We start from the raw sequence: 26744 nt of genomic DNA, 5'->3' as shown, positions 1-26744 counted from the left end.
GGTATTATCTCCTCCTCGACTCCATTTCCCCCCCCTCCCCCCTCCCTGGTCCAGTCCGAGACAGATGAAGAAAGGGGAAAGATGGGCCAACTGAATTTGAGGATGGGGTCAAAATTAGGAGCAATTATGCTTAAGGTTTAAGAGCTCCTCATGGATACATGAGGAAGCACCAATGTAGTCATCAGTATAGTGGAGGATGAGATAGGAGCCTTGCCTATTGATGTAGTATGGATTGCTTCACAGTGGGGTGGGGGATGTTGGGGTGAGGAGGATAGATGATATAACGGAAGGAAGAGGAGGGTTGAGGAACTCAGAAGGGTGTGGTGGAAATCAGATGTCAAAGTGGCAGATAGGGAAAGTCAGAGGGGCAGGTGAAGTGTAGGGGATCAGAGGAGAGATGGGAGAATCCAAAGGTTTGGGGGTGGGAAGAAAGTGGAACTTAAAGGAGTAGATGGGCGTGAGTAGGAAGAGGTGTGAGAGGATAAGGAAAAGTATGAGGGATGGTGGCAGGATGAGCTTGTGGGATCCAGCAGCAGAAGTATCTATGGAGTCAACCTTGTGGAGACTGGTGTGGGAACTGGTGAGGGAGTTGGCATGGACCAAGGTAAGTATCTGCATTGACAAGTTTGTGAATCTGCAGGGATCTGCTGCCAGTCCAGATCAACTTTGTCTTTCTGTTAGGAAGTCCAGAATCCAGTTACAGAGAATGGTGTTGAATACCAGAAGGACAGCTTCTCCACCAGCCTCTGGGGTATGACTGCATTGAACGCTGAGCTGAAATCATTGTACTGCAGCCTGGTGTATGAGGTGCCATTCTCCAGGAGGGTCAGGATGGAATGGAGGGACGAGGCTATAGCATCATCAGTGGAACATTTCCGTTGTACGCAGGGGAGTAATGCACGATCAATTAACCAAAAGACTGAAGTAACAGGAACTGAAGGCTTTTATTTGCAAGAGATGGACAGCAACCCTTGAGTTGCTGGCTTACACTGTCCTGGGCTCGAACTGGGGGCATATTTGTGGCATGATAGTCTTTATGGAAAATAAAAGGGACAAGTCACGAGCAGAGTCAAACATATAAGGTCATGGCATTTACATGCACAAGTGGTTTCACCACAGGGTACAGTGCTAATATTTTAGGTGCCAGAGCTCACCATAATGGAGGATATATACAGACCTCCAAACAGTGGGTCTGATGTGGGAATCAGTATAAATAAAGAATTTAAAATGGCATGTCAGAATGGTAGTGATACAGTAGTTATGGGTGACTTCAACTTGCAAGTGGACTGGGAAAATCAAGTAGGTGTAGGAAAGCTAGAGAATGGGTTTATTGAATGTCTCCGAGATACATTCTTGGAGCAGCTTGTGATGGAACCTACCGGGGGAAGTCGATTCTGGACTTGATACTGTGCAACAACGTGGAGTTAATAAGGGACCTTGAGGTAGGGGTGCCTTTAGGTAATGGTGACCATAATATGATTACTTTTAATCTGCAAATGGGAAGGGAGAAGAGGAGGAAGTCAGAAACATTAGTGCTACAGCTGAATAAGGGTGATTATACAGCTATGAGGGAGAAGCTAGCCAAAATAAAATGGAAGGACATTCTAGCTGGGAGGACAACTAGGCAAAAATGGCAGGTATTTCTAGACATTTTTACAGGATTCAGAATAGATTCATCCCAAAGAGGAGGAAAGGCTCAACAAAGAGCAAATGGCAGCCGTGGCTGACAAAAGAGATCAAGTGCAGTATCAGGACTAAAAGAAATAAGTGTAAGATGGCAAAGCAGAGTGGGAGGTTAGAGGATTGGGTGGCCTTTAAAAGCCAACAGTGAGAAACTCATTCAGGAGGGGAAAATTAAGTATGAGGGCAAAATGGCAAGTAATATAAAATAGGATAGCAAAAGCTTCTTCAGATATGTTAAAAGGAAGAAATAGGTTAGGGCCAAAATTGGGACCCTTGAAAACGGAGAAAGGTGAAATTATCTTTGGGGACATGGAGATGGTTGAGGAATTTAACAATTACTTTGCATCTGTTTTCACCAAGGAGGATATAGGTTATGATCAGAATAGGGGTAGGGGTCAAGCAGTATCTAGGGACTTGGTGAAATTACCGAAAGAAACAGAGAATTTGATGGATATTCAGATCCAGAAGCAGGTGATTGTGAGCAAATTGTTAGAACTGAGGCCTGATAAGTCCCCTGGGTCTGATGGGTTGCATCCCAGGGTGCTTAGAGAGGTTGCTCTGGAAATTGTGGAAGCACTAAATGACATTTTCCAAAGTTCTTTAGATTCTGGAGAAGTGCCTGCAGACTGGAGAGTGGCTGATGTTGTACCACTTTTTAAGAAGGGAGGGAGAGAGAATACGGGAAATTATAGACCGGTCAGCCTGACGTCGGTGGTGGGGAAGATATTGGAATCCATCATTAAAGGAGAAATAGCAGAACACTTAGGAAGGAAGAATAGTATCGGTCCTGGTCAGCATGGGTTCCTTAAATGAAAATCTTGCTTGACTAATCTCCTGGAATTTTTCAAGGACATAACAAGGAGGGTGGACTCGGACTTTCAGAAAGTCTTTGATAAAGACCCGTACAGGAGGCTAGTTTGCAAAATCAAGGAGCATAGTATCGGGGGTAGGGTGCTGTCATGGATAGATAATTGGTTGTGGGGTCCAACAGGGGTTGGTGTTGGGCCCTCAGTTGTTTATCATTTATGTAAATGATTTGGATGAGGGGATAAATAACTACATATGCAAATTTGCAGATGACACTAAACTGGGTGGTAGTGTAAAGAGTGAGGAGGATGTCAGGAAATTGCAAGTGGACTTGAACAATTTAAGGGAGTGGGCAGAAAGATGGCAGATGAAGTTTAATGTGAGTAAATACAAGGTTGTCCATTTTGGAGGCAGAAACGAGAGCAGAGTATTATTTAAATGAGTTAAGCTAGGGAGTGGGGTAAGGCAAAGGGATCTAGGTGTACTTGTTCACCAGTCATTGAAAACTAGCAAGCAGGTTCAGCAAGCGGTGAAGAAGGTGAACGGTATGTTGTCTTTCATAAAGAGGAGATTGGAGTTTAGGAATAGAGAAGCCCTCCTGCAGTTGTACAAGGCCCTGGTGAGACCTCACCTGGAGTATTTTGTCCAGTTCTGGTCCCCATATTTAAGAAAGGACATACTTGCTATAGAGGGAGTGCAATGCAGGTTTACAAGGTTAGTTCCCAGGATGGCAGGAAGACTTGGATTATATGCGATGGAGTTTAGAAGGATGAGGGGAGACATGATTGAGGTATTTAGGATTATCAAAGGGCTTGACAGGGTGAAATCATAGCACATGTTCCCAATTATGGGTGAGACTAGGACTAGAGGACATAGTTTAAGAATACAGGGAAGGTCATTTAACACAGAAATGAGGAGAAATTTTTTTACCCAGAGAGTTGCGGGTCTGTGGAATGCATTGCCACAGAGGGTAGTGGGGGTGGATTTGTTGGATAGATTTAAGAGAGAGTTGGATAAGGCTCTTGTGGGAGTTAAGGGTTATGGGGATAAGGCTGGGATTGGTTATTGAAAGGGAAAGATCAGCCATGATCTGATAAATGGCGCTGCAGGCTCGAAGGGCCAATTGGCCTACTCCAGCACTTATTGTCTATTGTAAAAACAACAACAAGGCCTTGGTGGCCGGTCTGTTGTATTTGGCATTGTATAATTGAGAGCATTGTATAATTTAATAATATGACAATGTATTGCATGGTTGCACTCACTCGATTCTGTACTACTTAATTTAAGATGTATTACCTGGAAACATACAAAGCCTTTAAGTAAGCAGCCCATAGTCTTTGAGATGGACTGAATAAAGTCACTGCACCTAGTCTTCTGAATGAACTAGAGGGTGTCCCCCTTTCCTGGATTACCTTGGGGATGAAGATCACCGAACCTGAGCACGACCCCTCAACTTTTCTGGAGGTTTTAGCCACTCCATCAGGTATTGACAAGTTGCTGGAAAAATATCTCCACCCCAACACCCACTTCAGTAAAATACCTGCTGTATTTAATATGCAGCCTCTGTTAATCCCACTAATTTAAATTCCCTGCTAATTTATTGTGCCTATTTATACAGAGGTGCTGGAGTGCCACTCTAGCAGCACTACACCCCTGTTTGTCGGTGAATTGAAATGGGTCCAATGTCTCTGAGAGGTGTGCTGTGATATGTTCCATGACCAGATGCTCGAAGGATTTCATGTTGGTGGGGGGTCAGTGCCACAAGGCGCTAGTCATTGAGGCCTGTCACTCTTGCCTTCGTTGGTATCAGGAGGATGGTGACTACCTTGAAGATCTCTGTAAGTCCCTAAATCTATTTGTCTGTGCAGTCCTTCCATATTCCACTGGAGCCTTAAGTGGGTTCACCCTGGAAAGGGTTCTCCTCACCTTGGCCATGGCTATGCAAATGGCCTGCTCTTCATGGAGAGATGGAGCTTTCTTTGGCGTCAACTGGTTCCTTTTGTCAAACCGTGTGTAGATGTTCAGTTGGTCTGGTCTGTTGTATTTGTCGTTGACTCACAAGGTTGTCATATTATCTTGCCACATCTGCCTCATGTCACTCGTGTCACACAGCTAACTGTAGATCTTCTGTGCATACCCATGCTTTGCCTTCTGGATTGCTAATGTAGCCTGTCACTGAGCTTGTGCACTCATCAATGTTTATGTGGCCATTGTAGGTGGCTGCCTCCTTGAAACAGCTCCAGTCCATGGGCTCAAAGCACTCCTGTAGTGCTGCTGTGGCTCCCTCTGGTCACATCCTGGTCTCCCTATGAGCTGACCATCTGTTTTGCCAGTGTCCATATGCTGGTATTAGCAGGACACATATGTGGTCAGAGTATTCCAAGCTGAAGGTGAGGAGAAGCCTTGTATACACCAGGGATGTTGGTGTACACTTGATCTAGGATGTTTTTTCCTCTGGTGGCAATGTTAACAAACTGTTGAAACCATGGTAGAACAGTTTTCAGGTTGGCATGGTTGAAGTCACGAGCTACAATCATGGCACCATCAGGGTGGGTGTGATGAATCTGTGTCATGCTCTCAGTCTTTTACTGTGCTTAGTCTGCTCTACTGACATTGGACATGTATTATCTCTACCACTAAAGACACTCCCCTTGATTTTAACTGTGTACGCACCCATTATCATTCATTATTGTACTAATGAGTTTCTACTAATAAAAGCCATGATTCCTGGTTAACTACACAGCCTTCGATTTCTTCATTAACTGGCATTTCAGTGGGGCATCTGGGCTCTGCAGAGTTCACTGTAAAGCTCCTTCATTGTTTCAACCTCATCGGTGAAAGTGGAATGTAAACTGTGGCATTCAGTATGGTTGACAATTCCCTGGGCAGGTAGAAGAGTGTGCATTTCAAGATCAAGCATACTATCTTTGCTGATCAGAAGGTCTTAACAACAGAGATATTTGTGCACTCACTCTCATTGATGTAAATACACACACCCCTCCTCAAGTCTTGCCAGAAGCAGGAGCATCTCTGCCTGCCCTGAGGGAAAGCAGGCCATCAGGCTGGATTGCTGAGTCTGAAATGGAGTCTTGGATCCACATTCCTGTAATCACCAGAGTACAGTAGCCTTGCAGTTCTTTCTGATACAGTATCTTTATAGGCTAACAACTGACATGACAAACAAGAAACTTTAGACCAAGGTTGATTACAACTTTATCTTTATCAGGTTTCAAATTATTTAAGATTTATCATTGTACAGTTAATTTCCAATAACCTCATTTTGATTTTCTGTTCTAACTTACCACCTCTCACAGAATTGTAAAACTCACATCTCAGATTTTGCTCTCTTTCTAATCTGAACAAGCTTTCATTTATAAGATATTTTCTCTATCTTCTAACTGTCTTCTTTGATCTTAAACAGACTCAGGACCCACGTGACATTGAATCCATTCATTCAAGCTCTGTGAAAGAGTGATTAGTCGTTTCCCAAAACTGCGAGTTCTGTTTTCAAAGTTAGAGCTGAGAGCCAAGAGCAGAGACAACTCTGATCTCACATCAACAACTGTTGTTCTGAGTTTTCCAGACTTTTTTTTTCAGGCAAAGGCACTTTTACAAAGCTTGTTGGGACACTTGGCATCTTCCTTACCTATAGCAACGACTGGCCAACAATCTTGGCTCCATTAAAAACTCAACAAAGAATTCTCACCTTCCCTGGCTATATTTAAAGAGGCAGTGCCAATCAATCATGTCATCCCTAGGTGATTGCCTTGTCCTTGGAATAGACTTAATGCATTGATTTCAGAATTTTAAAAAAAATTTGATTCAATTCTCCTCACTCGTTATTAATGCCATTCAATTTAACACTTCAACGTTTATGTCGTAGGTTTGTCTGCTCAATGTAAACTTTTCTCTCCACTGCCTCTATTCTTTATATAAGCTACTTGGCTAGAAGTCCAGAGGTTGTGGCTTCTTGACCTGCTCCATTATGTACTACATTAAAACCACTGGTATCCAGAATTCAAGCAAGAAATTGGCAGTCTCAAGCAACTGGTAAGAAAATAGAGGAAAATAAATTTTAAAAATTAAAATAATAAGTGAAAAATAAGTTAGTTTACAATTATAAAAGTGATACGCTATAAATAACTTCAAAAGACTGCAAAAGTTCTGCTGTTGTAGCAGAGAAACCGAAAGGGAAGACAGAATCGCTCATGGTTTCTCTCATAAATCGAATTACCTGTAGTTGGTCAAGACACAAAGTGATATCAACCATTATTAGTTATATTACAATGAGTGAATTGTGAGCAGCAGTTTTAATGATAATGGAAGGGGAATCAAGGTAAACATAAATGCTGCCAATTTCAATATCAATGGGTCAGTGGATTGGAAAGGTGAAGTTTGGAAGTTCAATGAAAGTGATTTGGCAGTCGTGGGTTGTTGGGTCAATGCAGTGTGTGGGGTTGTGTGTGGGATGGAGAGGTTGGTGCAAAATATGAACTGGTGGGTTTACCATGCATTGTAAAACTTCGGCAGACCAGGTTGTGCCGGGGGACTCCAAGGACCATAAGGTCAACTTAATCCCGCAATGCTCCAAAACTGATGCTGTACAATGTCAATTTCACATTGAGTTTTATTGAGACTGAAATTTTCTGGAGCATGAATTGAAACACATGGTCAGACATGCCAGATTAAATTTTTGGAAAAATGCAAGGCAACTGAGAAATTGACATTATTTTTTTTCATGTTGGGAATTAATTTCCCATTGTGTAATGATTTGTTTTAAAAAAACAAGGTTATGCAATTGACCTTGCAGGCCATGGACTTAATGTAGAATATTAATTGATCTGAATGGCTGAAGAAAATTACTGTAATTCATTAAAGAGTACTTGATCCCTGAAAAACAATCTGTAGAGAACAAAGTAAGGATCATTGTCAGTCTAATCCTTTTTTTTTATATTCTCCTTCAGATACATGTGGAACTGTCATTGGGATTGGGCCTGGGTTAGCAAGAATTGTGAGTTTAGCTGAAAGACAGTGAAATAAAGGCAGGAGAATTGCACCCTTTTTACAGAACAATTTTCTGGATTTAATCAGTTATTTCCTGGACAATCTTTTGTTGCACTGAAACCCAAATATATTTTAAAACATTTTGGAAGCCTGTCAAAGTAAAATTTACTGTTGGTGTTTTCTAAAACAACCTACTCCTCCACAGACAAAACTTCTCTGCCATATTGGTATCAGCTGGTACAAAACAACACAACCTGTGAGAGAAGTGATGTAGGTTTTAATTGACTCGTAATTTATATTTAATGTGTTATGTATTGCATGCAATATGATGTAATGGCAAACTCTACAATATTTTTTCTGGGAAATATAAACTGGTGTAAAGTCATGAATGGAACAAAATATAAATCCAGATATTGTTACAGCTGAAATGGTCAATACTTGTATTAAACATGTTGTCAGCCTATCAACAAAACATTGATCAATTGTGTTTACCAACTTGCTTGTTGCCATTTTTTGTGCAGCTCAATGCATTATTTGTCACTGATTCTATTTTAGTGACAAAAGTGAGTGATCAATGCTGAATAAATAATCTTTTAATTTTATTTACTTGCAATCATTTCTAAAATTTGAAAGACTCCATAATCTCAATAGAGTGAAGTAAAGTTCATTTAAATGTGCAGATGGATCAGCATTCACGGTAAAATCACTTTATTAAATAATAGCTCCCTTAGCTCAAACAGATGAATCCCTGGTCAGGATGAAACTGATGCCAACTATAGCTCAGGAATAAATGAGCAGATTGCATCAGAGCCAATTAAATTTATTGTTTATTCCAAACAAAATTACTGGTGGGAGGTCTGCTTTTTCCACTCTGATTATTGGAACTGTAATTTGTAATATTTCATTTCATATGGAAAAATGTCAGAGAAATTGGAATGAGCTGACTGATGTTCTTTGATTCTGGGATAAACAACTTCTCCACCAGGATTACACATACACACTTGGAATTAATCCAAGTCTTTTATGTTTTTTTTACATACAATTTACATTTTTTTCATTCAAAAATGTATTTCTATCTTCCGGATTGGCCATTCATACATGAACAACCAAACCTCAAAATCTATGTTTCCTTACAGCATACTGGACATATGGTAATCAAAGAGATGGGACTTGCTATTCATTAGCCCATTGTTTCCAGAATGCCTGCAGTTAACTTAAGAAAAAACATAATAGGAATATAGGAATAATGCAATGCTCAGTTAAATCAGAACTAATTGTCTGACAAGAATGTTTATGAAAGAGTGAATTCCAGTACAAAATAAATAAAATACTATAAATGCCTATGCTTAACTTACAGTTGATATTTTGATTGATTAATAAGTATTTCACCACCTAAATTTATCATTGAAAACAGTTATACAACTGGAGTTGGACTCTCCCACAGATGCTCAGATTAAGATGGACAGCTTAATTCATACATCTTCTCCATGAGACAGAATAGCTCAGAAACATCTACTTTCTCTGTGTTTTGAGTCAATTTATCAGTGGATGAACATTTATATGACATAAGAAATGTTCAGACTCAGCTTGGCATGGCACATTGCAGGCCTTCATCAGGCAAATGACTGTCAAAATCATGTTATTATTGCCTCTTGTAGGTCTTCCTTAGAGCCTCGTAGAAACCCTCGTAGAAACCCCTGAAGTCGCCAATGTCCGCGCTGAGCTGTGTTCGTTTGGCGAGGCTAGTCCACCACTCATTTTGGATCTCCCGGAGTTTGCGCTGAAGATGGCTGCATGCGCGACGGAAGGCTTGTTTCTTCTCTGGACAGGACGGCTTTGTAAGGTGAGCCTGGTGGGCAGCTCGCTTCTTTGCCAGCAGCTCCTGGATTTCCTGGCTGTTTTCGTCAAACCAGTCCTTGTTTTTCCTGGAGGAGAAGCCCAGTACCTCTTCAGTGGATTGCAGTATGGTAGTCTTCAACTGATCCCAGAGGGTTTCAGGGGACGGGTCCGTGAGGCGGGTTGCAACGTCGAGCTTTGCTTTGAGGTTTGCCTGGAAGTTTCCTCTCGCTTCGTCTGACTGCAGTTTTCCAACATTGAACCTCTTTCTGGGGGCTTTATTGTTCCTGGGCTTTGGCTTGAAGTGAAGGTTGAGCTTGCAGCGAACCAGCCGGTGGTCAGTGTGGCATTCCGCGCTAGGCATGACCCTGGTGTGGAGCACATCTTGTTTGTCACTTTCTCGCACCAGGATGTAGGTTTCTACGAGGCTCTAAAGGCTGTGTACGGCCCCTCACCCCAAGTCCAAAGCCCGCTGCGCAGCTCAGACGGCAAAGTCCTCCTCAGCGACAAGATCTCCATCCTCAACCGATGGTCAGAACACTTCCAATCTCTTTTCAGTACCAACCGCTCAGTCCAAGATTCCGCCCTGCTCCAGCTCCCTCAACAGCCCCTAAGGCTAGAGCTGGATGAGGTTCCCACCCTGGATGAGACATATAAGGCAATCGAACAACTGAAAAGTGGCAAAGCAGCAGGTATGGATGGAATCCCCCCAGAAGTCTGGAAGGCTGGCGGCAAAACTCTGCATGCCAAACTGCATGAGTTTTTCAAGCTTTGTTGGGACCAAGGTAAACTGCCTCAGGATCTTCGTGATGCCACCATCATCACCCTGTACAAAAACAAAGGCGAGAAATCAGACTGCTCAAACTACAGGGGAATCACGTTGCTCTCCATTGCAGGCAAAATCTTCGCTAGGATTCTACTAAATAGAATAATACCTAGTGTCGCTGAGAATATTCTCCCAGAATCACAGTGCGGCTTTCGCGCAAACAGAGGAACCACTGACATGGTCTTTGCCCTCAGACAGCTCCAAGAAAAGTGCAGAGAACAAAACAAAGGACTCTACATCACCTTTGTTGACCTCACCAAAGCCTTCGACACCGTGAGCAGGAAAGGGCTTTGGCAAATACTAGAGCGCATCGGATGTCCCCCAAAGTTCCTCAACATGATTATCCAACTGCACGAAAACCAACAAGGTAGGGTCAGATACAGCAATGAGCTCTCTGAACCCTTCTCCATTAACAATGGCGTGAAGCAAGGCTGTGTTCTCGCACCAACCCTCTTTTCAATCTTCTTCAGCATGATGCTGAACCAAGCCATGAAAGACCCCAACAATGAAGACGCTGTTTACATCCGGTACCGCACGGATGGCAGTCTCTTCAATCTGAGGCGCCTGCAAGCTCACACCAAGACACAAGAGAAACTTGTCCGTGAACTACTCTTTGCAGATGATGCCGCTTTAGTTGCCCATTCAGAGCCAGCTCTTCAGCGCTTGACGTCCTGCTTTGCGGAAACTGCCAAAATGTTTGGCCTGGAAGTCAGCCTGAAGAAAACTGAGGTCCTCCATCAGCCAGCTCCCCACCATGACTACCAGCCCCCCCACATCTCCATCGGGCACACAAAACTCAAAACGGTCAACCAGTTTACCTATCTCGGCTGCACCATTTCATCAGATGCAAGGATCGACAATGAGATAGACAACAGACTCGCCAAGGCAAATAGCGCCTTTGGAAGACTACACAAAAGAGTCTGGAAAAACAACCAACTGAAAAACCTCACAAAGATAAGCGTATACAGAGCCGTTGTCATACCCACACTCCTGTTCGGCTCCGAATCATGGGTCCTCTACCGGCACCACCTACGGCTCCTAGAACGCTTCCACCAGCGTTGTCTCCGCTCCATCCTCAACATCCATTGGAGCGCTCACACCCCTAACGTCGAGGTACTCGAGATGGCAGAGGTCGACAGCATCGAGTCCACGCTGCTGAAGATCCAGCTGCGCTGGATGGGTCACGTCTCCAGAATGGAGGACCATCGCCTTCCCAAGATCGTATTATATGGCGAGCTCTCCACTGGCCACCGTGACAGAGGTGCACCAAAGAAAAGGTACAAGGACTGCCTAAAGAAATCTCTTGGTGCCTGCCACATTGACCACCGCCAGTGGGCTGATAACGCCTCAAACCGTGCATCTTGGCGCCTCACAGTTTGGCGGGCAGCAGCCTCCTTTGAAGAAGACCGCAGAGCCCACCTCACTGACAAAAGGCAAAGGAGGAAAAACCCAACACCCAACCCCAACCAACCAATTTTCCCTTGCAACCGCTGCAATCGTGTCTGCCTGTCCCGCATCGGACTTGTCAGCCACAAACGAGCCTGCAGCTGACGTGGACTTTTTACCCCCTCCATAAATCTTCGTCCGCGAAGCCAAGCCAAAGAAAGAAAAGGTCTTCCTTGGAGATTATTAAATCCTGATTCTGATTATAAAATTCAGTCTTGCAAAATTAATTCACTATTATATAAACTTGTTTGAGTGTTAAAATAACACTGCAGAGCTGATCTTAACAAGTGTTTCTGTTGCAAATGAGTTGAGCACAGTTGATGAGAGAATCTACAAGTCCTCATACCTTTTATTCATGTGAAATCAAGTCAAGTTTATTCTCAACTGATTTCACAAATACAACCCAACAAAGCCCTGTTCTCCAGTCTTTGGTGCAAAACATGCAGACACACAACTGGACATAACACACATACAGACAAACAATACATATCCAGGACAAGTATTCATATATACAAATAAATAAATATTGTTTTGTACATATGAAAGTCTCAGATGGCTAGTGTGAGCAGTTCCTCTTGTTGTTCAGCATTTCCACTACCTGTGGGAAGAAGCTGTTCCTTAGCCTGGTGGGGTTGGCTCTGATAACTTCAGAGCTCCATAATGATAATGAGATTATTCTCATATAAATTGTATAATATACATTTGGACCAAATTTCCAACCTGCTCCAGCCATACAGATACTTTTTAAAAATATCAACTGCATTTTAAATTAAAAAGAGATAATCAATATTTATCTTTACCTTGGGTAAAACACAGGATTCTGTTGACACTGGTCAAGTGAAAAAAAAACACACAAATGCTGGAGAAACTCAGCAGGTCAAACAATGCCTTCATGTAGCAAAGGTGAAGATACATCACCAACATTTCAGGCTTGACCTGCTGAGTTTCTCCACCATTTGTGTGTGTGTTTTTTTTAATCTTTACCTAAGTGCAAGAGAAAGATAGAGTTACAATGGTGAAAAACAGGCCTTTTGTGATATTGGAGTAGTTTATAATAAGGGTACTAAGGGGAGATTCAATAGGCTGATTGCCGTTGGAATGAAACTATTCTGGAACCTTGAGTTTCTTGACCAGGCTTCTTCCCAAAGGTGGCAGTGAAAAGAGGATGTGATTTGATGGGAATCCTTTTTTACATTGGCTGCCTTCCTGAGGCAGCACTTCATAGATGTCATCAATGGATGTGAGGTCAGAGACTGTGATGAAACATGTTTCCTGCATTCTGCATCTTTGTGTGATTCTAGGCACTTGAATTACAAAACCTGGCTGTGATGCAACCTGATAGTATATCTTCCACTGTACACGTAAAAATTGGATGAAGTATTCAACATCATTCCAAATTTCCTCTGTCTTCTTAGAAAGTATAGGTGTCGGTGTGCCGCCTTCATGGTTTCCTCCATGTGTTGGCTCCAGTTGAGGATTCTGAGGACTTTGAAGATACTGACCCTCTACTCCATCCCATCAATGTGGACAGGTGCGTGGCCCCTCAACCATCCCTTCTGAAAATCAACAATTAGTTCCTCGTTCTTTATCTGTTGAACATTATTTGGAAAATATGATTTCCCTTTCACAATCCCTTACTGACTTTATCCTGTCCTGTTCATGTTTTCCAAGTGTTCTTGTTATTGAATCTTTTATAATGGACTCTAGCATTTCCTATTTCTCTTTTATCATGCTCCTATTTCTCATTTTCTCATCATATTAATTTTTCATAATATAAGTGTGGTTATTTAATGTTTTATTTTTAGCTATTTGGCATCTAGTATTATGCTTATACCCAAAGTAAGATTGATAATAAATGCCAAATGTCCTCATCCATATTCCAGTGGAAAATTTACACTGGACTGGAATGAAAACTTAATTTAATTACTCCACAGTGGGAATGATGGGCATCAGAAGCTAAATGACCAATGGGCACATTGGAACGACTGGTAATGCAAATGCTATTTGTAACTATGGCTTACTGTTCAAGTTCACTATTTCCTCATTCACAGTTTGAAGCTGAGTAAGAAACTATTTAGTGGCATTGTTACTAATTGAATACCATGCAGATTTTAAAGAGCATTTTATTGTACAGACCATTAAAACTGGACACTCTGATCTATATATTCAGGTCTGCCAATATGAAATCATTTACTTATTTAATTTACATTACCCAGACTTAAGAGTATAAATGAATCAAAGCTGCTTCCAGTTTTCTCTCCTCCCCTATCTTTACATGATCTGACTTCAAACGTTTCCATAATTTTCTGACCTTGACATAATTATTTTCACTTTTTGAAATGAGATGTTCACCAACATCCATTATAAGCTCACTGACAGCAACCTTGAATATATTTCCCCAATCTGTGTCCTTTCAGGACTCTATTCCACGGTCACTCCGTTTCTCACAATTTCAACTTCCATACTGCTTCGCTATCACTCAACTGAGCATTCCATGTTTGGCAGGACTCAGATTTCAGATTTATTGTCAGAGTACATACATGGCATCACATACAACCCTGAGATTCATTTTCCTGCAGGCCAGGCAGAATCACCACTTACTGGTAGTGCAAAAAAAAACTGTGCACGGCATGTTCATGTAAACAAATAAAGCACTGTGAACAGAAAATGAAATGTAAACAAGCAGTGCAATATAAAGAAAATTAAAAATCATTAAAGTGCTAAAGGAAGAGTCCTTAAATAAGCCTCTGATTAAGTTTGTGTTGAGCAGTCTGTTGGTGCAGGTGTAGCGGTTGTTCCTGAACCTAGTGGTTTGAGTCTTGAGGCATCTATACCTCTTTCCAGACAGTAGCAGTGAGAAAAGAACATGTGCTGGTGGTGTATTGATGATTGCTTCTGCTCTCTGACAGCAGTGTTCCCTTTCAATGTTCTCAATTGTGGGGAGGGTTTTGCCTATGAAATCCTGGGCTGTGTCCACTACCTTTTGGAGAGCTTTATGCTCAGTATTATTGGTGTCCTGCTATGAGACCACGATGCACCCTTTCCAAAACACATTTGTAGAAATTTGCCAGGGTTTCTGATATCATACCAAATATCTGCAAACTCCTGAGGAAATAGAGCAACTGACATGCTTGTTTCATGATGCCATTAGTGTGTTAAGTCCCAGAAAGATCCTCCAAGGTAGTGACTCCCAAGAACTTTAATTTGTTCACCCTCTTCACCTCTGATCCCCCAATGATCACTGGATCGTATACCTCTGGTTTTTCTTTCCAGAAGTCTTCAATCAGCTTCTTAGTTTTGGTGACATTGAGTGCAAGGTTGTGTTTGGTGTTAGACTCTTGACCATATCAAAGCCATTTACCATATGATTGCTTTTGCATCTGCTCAGATACAGGAAAACAATAAGGTCTTCCTTGCCTTTATTTCCCAGTTTAAGCCCTAAACATTTCTCTTCCATTCCTACCACCTGCAGGTAATCCATAGTGCTCTGCTTCATTTTGCAACCACCTCTCCCATGGCACCCTCTGAAATAAGGTGGGAAAAGCAAAATCTTCTTGCCATGCCTTAGCATGTTAACACTCTTTCTAGGTAAAACAGTAATATATGTGCACAGGGAGTGAAACACAAAAGTCTGTAGATGCTGTGATTTTAATAAAAATTCAAAAATGTTAGAGGAACTCAGTCAGGTCTCGCAGCATATTATTACCAACATTTTGTGCAAATCTCTTTAATATATAATGGTCTTATATGTATTGGTGTCAATTGCCTGGAAAAACTCATCTCAGAAGGCAACACTCATTGCTACTTGTGCAATGATGCTTCAAATTATTGTTAAACTTGTGATTGCAATATTGTGTTAATGCCAATGTGTGAAGGGGAGCATTTTCTAATGCATCCATTGGAGGGAGCCAGCAGACTGAAAGCTGAATACCAACATCTGGACACAGTACAGAATGAGGCCATCATCATTATACCAACTCTTTAAAAGAGATATTCAATGAGTCCTTGTCCACCATCTGTTAAATGTAACTCTTAATTCTACTGCAACCTCAGATGTAGACATTCCATTCCAGATTCAGTAAAATTTCCTCTCCTGTCTGTTGTTGTTTTGTGCCTTTGGTTTTCATATTCAGGTTAAAGTTTCACCTTGTTTACTTCATTAAATCATCTCATAAATTACTGGCATAGTGTTCAGAAATTGGGGAGAAAAATCAACCTGATATTTGAACTAATGGGCTGCCCTCAGGTCTGCTGGTGGTTGACAAGGTGAAATATTTACAGTGGCTCAGAAGAATGTAACAAGGTCTTCAGGTGAATGAAGTAGTGAAAATGAGAATGGTATTAGACAGCAAAATCAAACAATTAGAGAGTCACAGCCTCAAACATGAAAATAAAAGTTAGCATTCAATATATAATTAATTCTTTGTTCTCTGAAATAAATTCAGTGTAAACAAAGAAGAGGAATTCTATATTTGTCAGGTAAATTCAACAAAGCCAAATGATACAACTTTTGAAAACATTGTTGAGGCTGGAATCCTGTGGGCACTTCTGGTCAGCATACTGGAGGAAGGAAATGATTACACAGGAAACAGTTCAGAGGAGATTCACCAGGATGTTGCCTGTATTGGAGTGTTTCATTTATGAAAAATGATTTCATTGTCTGGGTTTGTTTTCCGTGGAGCAGGGGGTGTAGTGATAGAGTGCTACCACCAGGAGGAGTTAGAGACAGAGTGTGTAGCATATGGGGAATGTTGCATCTTGGGTAGATTCAAGATGGATCCCTCCACATGAGGTCTGGCATGTGTATGTTCTATTTCTTGGTGCTGTTTGCTTAGTTAATAAATCTAGTTTTGTTTAAAAAGGACGCAAGTTTCTTTATTGTCATAAAAGAAACATCACATGGTACCAGGAATGGAAGAAACAGCCAAGTTCTGCTGTGCACAGGAGTAAAAGAAAAAAAGAAACACACAGTGAGCATAGTGAGCAACAGTCAATATCAGCAGTGAAAATATGGAGAGCTTAAAAACTGTTGTAAAGTGGACTGGGAATGTTGACCATGAGTGGAGGCTGTTTAAACAAAGCTTTATGTTGTAATTGCTAGTGATTGGAATTGATAGCCAACCAGAAACACAGAAGATTGCAATGCTACTTACTGTGGCAGGAACTCAAGAACTAATGGGTTTCTTCACATATATTTTAGCTAAGGCAGAAGACCAGAGCAAATTTGACAAGGTTATCGAGATGTTTGATGAATACTTTTCACCAAAGAAAAATGAAACCTTTGAGAGGTATGTGTTTCACTCCCCCACCAGATGTGGGGAGAGAGCTTTGATACTTTTTTTAACAGACTTAAAATTAAAAGAAAGAACATGCAATTTTGGAATTAATGATAAGAAAGTGAGAGAGGTTGCTGCAAGAGACAGAGCTTACCTAAGCTGGAGCTGTGAAGATATGCCACACCAATGAATTAGCTTTGCAGCACATGAAAATATTTGGTGATAGTGTAAAAGCCAATGAAAATTAAAGCATTGTCATAGCCACAATGTCTGGACATAAACACAAACAAAATATGGGATATAGGAAACAACAAAAAGATGGAGAGACATAAATGTAAATGAAGCGACTCTAAGCATGTGTCAAAGTAATGTCCAGCTTATGAAAAAGTCCGTAGCAAGTGCAAAGGGCAGAATCGTGATGAAAAGCAATGCTTTTCCAAAGTGAAACTAAACAGAAGTAACACTGTACACACTATAGAAGAAACCTCTTTCAATTATACACTTTTTGTGGGCATAATGTATCAGGAAGTCAACAGGATAAATGGACTGTGTTCATTGCATGCAAATAGAACAAATATTTATTTCAAGTTATACACAGGCAAAGATCAATTTGATTTCTGAGTGTGACATCAGGGCAATGAAGATAAAGTCATACATCCATGCTAATCCTGTACTGCTCAATGCCTACAATGGAAAGAGCATCAACACGAAAGGTACATGTAAGCTCAAGGTGAAAGATAAAGAGCACCACCTCAGGTTCATAGTAGTCTTAGGTAGACATTATTCACTGCTTGGTGACAAAGCAAGTGAAAACGTAAACCTAGTCAAGAGGGTGTACCACATTAACAGTGACAATGAATGGAAAAGTGTGGAGGAAATACTGGATCAATTTCCAGTCATCTTAAAGGGGTTTGGAGTTCAACCACTCACTAACAGCTAGTAGTGCATGCCCCAAGGCAGTTTCCAATGCCACTAAAAGGAATGCTCAAGCAGGAACTCGAACAAATGATGGCACTAAGGGTCATAATGAAAATGGAAGAGCCCACAGAATGGGTAAATTCAATGGTGTGTGCCATGCACAAATAAATGAAAAAGATTGGATCGAATTGTGTGAGAATAATATGACAAAAATTATAAATGTTAAATATAGGTAGTTCAATATAATTTTTTGCATCAGTTATATTTAACTGCAAAAATTAAATAGATTGAATCCTGCTATATCAGATTTATGTTTTTGATGGGGATGTGAGATCAGAACTTTTTTGCATTCTACTTAGCAGTGTCCTAAAGTTAGATATTTTTGGTTGGAATTTGGTAACTTTTTGGAATGGATTACGGGTGTCAATGTCATTCTTTTTGAGTAATATTAAGGTTATAAAACCTAAACTAAAATTAATTATGTGTCAAATTGAATTTGTACAAGTTGATTTAGCAGTTTCTAGGAAATGTATAGCAATATCATGGAAGTCAGATACAGATTTAGGCATGGAAAGATGGCTTGCAGAACTTCATAGTTGTTTAACATTAGAGAAGATTACTTATAGTTTATGAAATAAATATCATTTGTTTTGGAAAATATGGCACCCATATTTACAAAATGTGGATTTGTATGTTTGATAAATTCTCTGAAGACCTTGCTTCTTGGTAACCTCCAATATTAGACTTTATGATATAAAAGCTCTATTCCCTTGGCATTCTCCGGTTCTTCTTTCTTTAATCTATTTTTCTTACTTTTTTTTCTTTCCAGGGATTTTGGAGGAGGGGAGCGAGATGGGAGGGGTGAAGGAGGGGCTTTTCTTATATACCACATGTATAACTTTCTCAAATAATTTTTGAATTTAATGAAATGTAATTATAATTGTGGTTTAAAATTTGTAAATGATATTTTTTTTTAAATGGTGTTTCGAAAAGAACAGTGACCCACGTGTGTGCATGGACCCGAAAGGCTTGAATGCCAATATAAAGAGGGAACCTTATCAGATTCCAACCAGGGATGAAATTACAAGTGAGATGGCCGATGAAAAGTTTTTCACTAAATTGGATGCATCCCTGGACTTCTGGCAAATAAAACTGCTTGATGATAGCACAAAATACTGTACATTTAATACACCATTTGGCTGATACTCCTGTCCAAAGATGCCTTTTGGAATTTCCTCAGCTCCGGACATGTTTCACAGGACAATGGAGCACATCATAGAAGGCATAAATGGGGTACATGTATACATGGATGACATGATCCTATGGGGATCCACACAAAAATAACAGAATGAAGGACTCATCAAAGTGTTGCCACTCATCCAGAAGTATGGATTAAAGTTAAACAGAGAAAAATGTCAGTTTAGTTTGAAGGAAATCACCTTTCATGGAGATAAACTGGCAGAGGCAGGTGTAAAGTCGGACAAGAGCAAGGTGAAGGCAATGTTTTTCCAAAGTGAAACTAAACAGAAGTAAAACTGTACATACTATAGAATAAACTGCTTTCAATTATATGCTTTTTGTAGGCATAGTGCCCATCGACAAAAAAGGCATATTGAGAGTGCTGGGAATTATCAATTTCATTGTTTTGGAAGACAGGTTTGGTGTGAATTTACCAATGTTGTTATAGTGCAAATATGAATTCAAGTGGACAGACAGCCACGAGGGACGAGGGAGAATGAGGATGACTGAGGACCATTCTAACTGCAGAATCAATACTTTTGACATTCTTTGACGCATCCAGAAAGATGAAAATATCCATGGACACTTCAAAAAATGGAATAGGTGCCATACTACTTAAGGCTGTAGGAGGCCAGTGGCATATGCATCAAGGACGAGGACAACATCTGAATGCTGATATATGCACAGATCAAAAAAGAATGTCTAAGCCTTGTCAAAGAACTTGAGAAATTCCACAGTTATGTGTATGGTCTACCAACATTCATGGCAGACAGACTACAAGCCATTAATAGTTTCCGAGAATCCAAAGACTGATGAAGCTACAACATTATGACATTGAATTGGTGCACACACCAGGGTAACTTATTGTGTTAGCTGATGCGTTATCCAGGGCAACAACACAGAGTGAAGCATACAATCAGAATTCCACAGAGACAGATGTGAATCTCTTCCCGTATCTAACATGAAATCCAAGCAGATCATAGCTAAAACAGAAAAGGACACAGTTCTACAGAAGATCATTAAGAATATGAATGAAGAATGGCCATACTATAATATCAGAGTTGAGTTGAATGTGGTCAATGGGTTTCTACTCAGACAGAGCACAATTGTCATTCCTCAATCACTATGACAAGAGATGGTGAAAATTGTGTACAAGGGACACCTTGGAATTGAAAAATGCAAGAGGAGGGCCATAACTGCTGTTTATTGGCCAGGGATAAATGCTGACATTAACAGGATGGTTTCAAGGACACAGAATTCCTTAAATTGTTTACTGTGACAATGAGTCATGCTACAGTTGTAGAGAATTCCAGAACTTTGCAGAAGAGTATGATTCTGACATGTGACTTCAAGTCCTCTGCATCCACAGTCAAATGGCAAAGGAGTTCACATCGTTAAACAGTTGCTCAAGAAAGCACTAGACAGTGGCTCAGATCCGTATCTAGCTCTATTGAGTTACAGAGCTTCACACTTGAACATGGCATGTCACTTGCTGAGCTTCTATTGGGATGTAGACTACACACCACTCTTCCCTACTCTGCAGACCCAAACAAGAAGCAAGATGTTGAATGGAAACAAAGACATCTGCAAGGGAGACACAAAGAAAACTATAACAAGTCAGCGAGAAGCTTCGAAGACACAGTGAGACTCAGACATTCCAACACTTGGGACAAAAAGGCTACTGTTCTGGGAGAAGTAAATCCAAGATCCTACACTGTCAGAACAGAGGAGGGTCAAATACAGATGATGAATCGAAGGAGCCTGCTGAAAATGCCAGAGATACTGCAGGAACAGATAAATGCAGAGGATTCAACCCAGCCAGCAACAGAAGAAACACCACCAGTGCTAAACAGTAGTGGACCAGCAGAGCAGACACAAGCACTTGCAGAGGGGACACAAGCACCTGTGTTAAGAAAATCCACATGAGTTGTCAAAGCACCTGACAAACTGAATCTATAAAAGAAAAAGAACTGCGTACTTAAATGTTCATGCTGCTGATGTTCATGTTACATTTTTGTTGACCTTTAAATTGAAAGAATATTGTATTAATATACCATGTTTGATTAAACATTTCAAGGAAAGGGGGTGTAGTGATAGAGTGCTACCACCAGAAGAAGTTGGAGACAGAGTGTGTAGCATCTAGGGAATGTTGCATCTTGGGTAGATTCAAGATGGATGCCTCCACATGAGGTCTGGGATGTGTATGTTCTGTTTCTATGTGCTGTTTGCTTAGTTAATAAATATAGTTGTTTTAAAAAGAGCCAAGTTGTTTTTATTGTAATAAAAGATACATCACAGAGGGGTGACCAGACAGAGGGATACAAAATTATGTTGGTCATCAGAGAGATAGAAGAAACTTTCCTACAGCAGATGTATCTAAAACTAGAGAGCATAGGTGAAGGGTAAGAGGTTTGGAGGGGATGCAAGTATTTTTTTAAACCCAGAAGCTAGTTGAAACCTAGAACACACTGCATGAGATGAGGATAGAGTGAGAGACTCTTGTAATGTTTAAGATAGATACACGAACACTGAAATTGCTAAGACATTAAGGGTACCAGACAAGTGCTGGTAAATGGGATTAGTATAGACAGGTACCTGATGATCAGTGTGGACATAATGGGCTAATGAACATGTTTCTGTTTTGCTTGACTCTGAGACACTATTCTCATTATTGATTTTCAGTGCATAAGATAAATTGTTGTACCAATTATTTATTGCATGGAAATCCAAGCAGTTCACAGATCAACAAGGCATTGTATTGGCATTAAATAAGTAATTAGTACCCTATCAACAAACAATTAAAGGTAGTCTGTGTCTTGCTCTTTGGCTGCTCCTGGTGATCAATGATGATTTGCTCCAGTTTAATAAGTTCTGATATGACTGATGAAACTACCATCTTTTCCATAGATTGGGCAAGATATGACAGACTAGATGGCTGGGCGGGTAGTTTGCGAGATGATACATTCCTTCTACCATTTATGGTGGGTTTCTGCATAATTTGATGCATGGACAATGCTGTCGGTACTTGCAAATATTCCCTCTCGATTTTGAGTGGCCATGGACAAATCCCCTGAGTCACTGGGATTGTGGCATTTTTTTTCTGGATGGCAGTAGGTGGTTTAACACTGAGATCCCAGTAAATTGGCTTGTTTAAAGCTGGGTTGGATCGGAGTGTTCACACACAGTTAAGTGAAATGGTAAAAAGGTGATTTAAAGATTGGCTTCAGGAGCATTGTGAAAGCACCTTTTGAGAACATCCTTGATTTTTTTTTTTCCTAGGACCACCTGATAATTTCCAGGGGCGTAGAATGGCAAGGCCTGCCAAATGAAACTGACTGTAAGTCACTGGGGCTTAAATGCTGGGATATTGTCCTGAGGAAGGGCTCTGGTTTGCTTGTCCTGTTAGTAGATTTGGGGATTCAGTTGAGGGATTCTGGAGGCCTCTTCCAAGTGCCTTGAGGTGCCTGCTGTTGGCTGCCTGGTAGACCAGGAGATTTGGGCTAGGCTTGAGGCCTTGATCTTCATATGCCCTTTTCCTCATTAGCCAAAGACTAATAGATTGAAGACGATCAATATTTCATCATTAATTCCTAAGATGAGAGAAGAGGGCTTAGCTCTCCTGTGGCTTTTTATCTACCTTGATATTTCAAGGGTGAAGCTGTATGGAAGGCTGTAGACTTCATATGACCCAGTGAATGACTCAGTGATCGCTTGGAGCTTCGTTTGGCCTTTAAACTTGTGCAAACCATTGTCAGCAGTCTGTAACTGAGCTATGTGGTGGGGTGACCTTACTTTTGGAGTGTAGGGGAAATATAATCCCTGGTAGTCCGATTGAATAACCTCACATCAGCAAGATGTTTGTTGGCAGTGTGATGCAATGTTGTAGTGAGAAAGATCTAAAAGTGTCTATCAGAGAGGCAGCCTTACTTGTTCCATTGTGGACCCATTGCATGCCATCATTTGTAACATGAAGTTGAATAACTGTGGGAAGCCAAATTTGAGAAGGGCACAATTCATCAGGTATGAAAACTTTTCACCGCGATCATCATTTTAACATTGCAGGTCAAGCATGATCATTGAAAGTTTGAACTCTCTTTATCTTAAACCTCTTGAATTCTAGCCAGAAGGTCAGTGGTAGGAACAAGCTCCTGTGTGAATTGAGTATATGCAGAGTGCTCTGTGATTAAACTCTTGAGAATCATAATGTTCAAGTATCAAGTGAGTTACTAAACATGAATTTACAAATGTTACAAATTGTTTGAACATGAAGGCATGACAGTAATTTTAAACAGTCCAATTTGGGTAGGGCAGCTTAATAATCAAAATATTTTTTCCTCAGGAGTTGGAGAGATTAACTTTGCATTTCGGATTTCTTCCACAATTGTTTCTTGAGATCTCTGAACCCCATTGTAAGCCTGTGCCATTCACCATATGGTTATCAATCCAAAATTAGTATAAATGTAATTTCATTTCAGTTGTATACATTGAATATGATTGTCATTTAGATAAAGACTCTTACTAGGCAGTGATAGGGAGACACTTTGAGAGAGTCACCCCAGCAGTGAGCGCCATCAGCTGTCTCTTCATTCTGGGCGCTGACTTATTATTCAAATACAATTTTATTTAAACAGCTGCTGTGGGCAGGGCACAATCGGAATGCTCTGCTGGCTGAATGTTTGCTTGCAGCTTCATCAAGGGTTTATGTGTTGCTTCAGAGAATATTTACTTTTATTGTGTTAAACTTTAATTTACATTTTTATTTATTTTAATTTTTTAAAATGTATTTATTTCCTCAATTTTTTTCTGGTTGCTTGGGTTTGCCAGATGCTTGAATTCTGGATAATGGGGATTTTACTGTACTTACAAACAGGGCCAATCATCTCAACATTAAAACGTGGCTTAACAAGGATCCAGAGTTGGCCAGCACAAGGGCTTAAGGTGAAAGGTTAATGCAGAGCAGAAAAGGTTTTGATGGCTTCACTTTTACAGAAGGCAGAATAGAGGAACCTGGAAGGGAAAAGTCATGGCAATAAAAATAGATAGCCTTACTGATGGTCCAGATATTTAGTTTAAAGCTCATCAAGGATTCAGATGTGACAGAAGTCGCATACTATCAGACAGTTCAGACAGTTGCTTTGCAGAGGGATGATCAGGGAATGGACTAAGGGCTCATATCACCCCAATCTTTAATTGGAAGAAATTCTGTTCTGAATGTAACCAATGTTGACCAATATTTGAGAGACAGTAGGAAGAAGAGAGGCAATAGGCAGCTTAGATGTGGAAGATAAAGTTGCATTTTTGGCTGATGCCACTATTAGGCCTGTCCACAATGAGGTCTTATTGGTCTACAGTCAAAGTGGTAGGTCTTGCTATTGTGGTTAATATTAGTGGATTGGAGGCAGGAATGATAGATTTGTCCTGACATCAAACACCTTGAAAATTATTCATGTTTCCAGGAACTCCCATGGATATTATGAGGACATTTACTGTGAGTCCTGTACTGTCTAGAATTATATTTTCTCAGCCTAGAAGAAATTTTATTATACATCATTATGTTTCTTGGTTTAATGCAGTTGGGAGTCAGTAGACTACTTTCCCTTCCACTATTACCTTCTAGTCAACTTGATATCATTGCTAGGCAATGCAGCTTAAGATAATAAATGATTTAAAATTATACTTGAACACATAGGCTCGGGTCAGGCTCTATATTGAACATATTATGTCATAAACTTGAGCTGCTTGATGTGAAATGTCCTTGAAACACATTCCAGGCTTTACTTGTTTACAAAATGTATATGGCAGGAGCTCATGGTGCCAGTTTTGTTCTGTTTCCAGCAGCTTTTTCTTTGCTGACAACTGAGGTGGCACAGAACGATGGATGGCACACTGAAGCAATTGAGACATGTGACTCGAACTGAAATACTACTGTGCTGCATCGACCAAAGTGCAATAATCTCTCATTTTATTTCTCTCCTCCTTACAAAGCAACAGTATGAGCTGCAGGCATTATTATGGAGAAGAGGATATGCTGAGCAACTCCTTTGTGCAATGACAAAGTATTGCTTTCAGCTAGTCAAATGATCGGAATCAGTAGAAGAAATACACGATGGACTGCTGCCAGGCATCACTCAAAGACATTGGACCAAAACGTTGCAGCTGCAGTTCGTAGACATGAATAGGGTAATAAGGAACAATGAAGACCAACATAAACTTACATAGTCGACCTTCCTTGCTTTTGCTTATGGTAGGCTGGAACCAAAATGTGGCTTTCAGTATTTCTTCAAAATTATTCACTCTTAATGTCAATGTTGAAGTAAAGGAAATTTGGAACTGCATATGTGGACTGAAATGGAGAAAATGGGGCTGAAGGAGATTACAGGGATGGGGAATTGTGGGATTTTGGTAACATGTCAACTGAGTGCAACATTGAGGTCTAGTGGAATCTGGTGGACATGTGATGCAAGGGGCAATGCATACCTGATCATTGAGTTCTAATTTATGAACTTATCCTTGCTGGGGCTGAGGGAAATAAAGCCTCATTTTATTGAGCATAACTGGTTTGATAAAAGTATACCTGAGATTTGACCCCTTTCATTCACTTGTTCAGGTAGGGGTTCCTGATGTCCCCAAATATTAAACAGGAAAGCATCAAAAGTATCAAAAACTTGTTAAATGGATATACCCAGCCTCCTGTGATTGTTTTAGCTCTCGATAGTTGGTTCGCTGTCAGCCACTCTCACCTCTGACCTACTTCTATTAAAATTTAACACCTTTGTTCGCCCTAGTCATGTTTTTAGTCATGATTCAAGTATCATTGAAATTTTTCCGATTGTAATTTTCAACTTCAAAATTACAACATATTTTGATGAGGTAAACCTGACACTGTATAATCTGACCACAAATGAGTGCATTAACTAACATTATACATTTATTTTTCTCAGTGATTATTCTGATATGTGGTATCAAAGCTTAAATAAAGGGAAGAGAATACTTTTATTTTTAAAAATATTGTAATAAAATTATTCAATTAATCTGTTGAATTATTGATTGTGACTTTTAAGATGGAATTAAAATAGCAAAGTCTATATGTACAAAATTCATCGCCAAATCAATGTGATTTTTTTTAACTGTTTTAATTGCAACCAATGATTTACTGGTTATCCAATATGTTTTAATCCCTTTAATTATCACATCTATCCACTACCTTAATTGGTACTATGTTAGTTCACCAAAGACCTGAGGAAAGCGAATCAAATTCAACCTGCATTTGAAAAATCCATGTTGACGGTCTGTTGCCTGTCACACAAAGTGAGAATCAAATCCTTTCTTGTTATCATGGTTTGGCTATGCTTTATTTTCACTCAAAGAAAATGTGTTTGGATTGCTCTTTCATTATTTCTATCTTAAAGCCTACTGTTCACCACTCATCGTCTTCCAAGCCTACTTTGTTCCTGGTCCACTTGTGTTAGTTTCTCTCTCAAATCACTGAAACTTAGACTTATTTGAGTTTGGTATTTACACCTCTTTTTTTTTTGCACTCATTTTCTAAACTAAACCTTGTTACATTCTGATACACAATATTCTCTGTCCCATTGAAATGTTCTTCATGCCCCACTTGTCAGAATTGGAACAGAGACTACCTCTTTCTTCAAAATGGAAATATCTGCAGGAACTGGGAATCTAAAATAAAATTGGGCAAATGCTGGAGA

General features: G+C 40.3%; 1 long non-coding RNA gene across 3 annotated transcripts in view; it reads left to right on the top strand.

Annotated features, from left to right (window-relative positions):
* The window catches only part of LOC138763200 (uncharacterized), a 166547-nt gene that overhangs the window by 53880 nt on the left and 85923 nt on the right, over positions 1 to 26744 (top strand). Inside the window, exons 3-6 of one of the 3 annotated variants that reach the window (XR_011357387.1) lie at positions 13018 to 13133; positions 16803 to 16890; positions 22315 to 22372; positions 25021 to 25966. This is a non-coding gene — a long non-coding RNA (uncharacterized lncRNA). Of the gene's footprint in view, positions 1 to 13017; positions 13134 to 16802; positions 16891 to 22314; positions 22373 to 25020; positions 25967 to 26744 lie in introns of those variants that run through there. The other 2 variants (XR_011357388.1, XR_011357386.1) reach the window with 2 other exon arrangements.

Source organism: Narcine bancroftii, chromosome 5 (assembly GCF_036971445.1).
Source record: "Narcine bancroftii isolate sNarBan1 chromosome 5, sNarBan1.hap1, whole genome shotgun sequence".
NCBI classification, from domain to species: domain Eukaryota; kingdom Metazoa; phylum Chordata; class Chondrichthyes; order Torpediniformes; family Narcinidae; genus Narcine; species Narcine bancroftii.
This window is presented reverse-complemented; position numbering and strand designations above follow the sequence as displayed.